Source organism: Elephantulus edwardii, unplaced genomic scaffold (genome assembly GCF_000299155.1).
Source record: "Elephantulus edwardii isolate Elephantulus edwardi_28Jun2011 unplaced genomic scaffold, EleEdw1.0 scaffold00018, whole genome shotgun sequence".
NCBI classification, from domain to species: Eukaryota; Metazoa; Chordata; class Mammalia; order Macroscelidea; family Macroscelididae; genus Elephantulus; species Elephantulus edwardii.
The window spans coordinates 24430283-24431359 of NW_006399768.1; positions in this window are offsets into that span (position 1 = coordinate 24430283).

Below are 1077 nucleotides of genomic sequence, written 5' to 3' on the forward strand. Positions count from 1 at the left end.
GTTGGAAACCCTACAGAGCCGTTCTGCTCAGTGCTGTAGGGTGGCTGTAGATCAGATTCTGCTCAGTGCTGTAGGGTGGCTGTAGATCAGATTCTGCTCAGTGCTGTAGGGTGGCTGTAGGTCAGATTGATTTATGGCAATTAGTTGGTTTGGTTTTTCTGACCCTTACTTAAAGACTCTCCCATCAGGTTGTGAATATGGTATTTGAAAAACTTTTTTCCTTTTCCTTTCCAATAAGGGCCCATTTATCCATGGGGGGTGGTGGAGTAGGACTAATGGTGGGAACCCAGATCTAGACTGAAAAATTACATTGAAAAAGTAAAAGTTTTGCTTAAAGAGTCAAGATAGGAAACTTTCCCATTACCCGGTTATTTAAGAGAACGAAGTCCTTATTCATGAACTGTTGTGACAAGATGATGTTTGTATGTTACATGTAAATAAAGAGTGGAATGATTAATATGTAGACTCATGGCAAAGATAACAGTAGAATCAAAGCTAGGGGATGCTTCCTTCATATAAAACTATGAAAAAGGAAAAATTCTGAAGGAAGTTGAAGAAATACGCTTACATATACATGTTATGCCAAATATTGTCTTGTCAGTCACATTCATACTTACCCTGCCCTAACAATTTCCATCTTAAAAACCCAAATTCCGGAATTTTTCAAGGAAGTGTTGTGTAGCTTTAGTTTCTAATATTGTACACCGAAAATATCATACCTATAATTGGGAAATGATACCCAGGTTATTTGCCAAAGGCTTCGAAAGTCATGGTGGAAATTTTTTATCAGTTCTGTGGTTGTTGGGTGTAATTGGGTTGACTGACCCTACGATTCATTCCTTACCCTGTCCTGTGTCAACCTCATCATCGCTGATACACTTGATTGCTACAGTAACCATGTCAATCCATCTTATTGAAGGCCTTCCTCTCCTTCTCTTAACCCTCCACCTTTCCCAGCATGATGGTCCCCCCCAGGGACTGGCCCCTTGTGATATCACCTTCCAGTTGCAGTTAAATCAGTTCCCCGGAATACACACAGGATTTTTAGTGACTTATTTTATGAATTATTTCAGTATC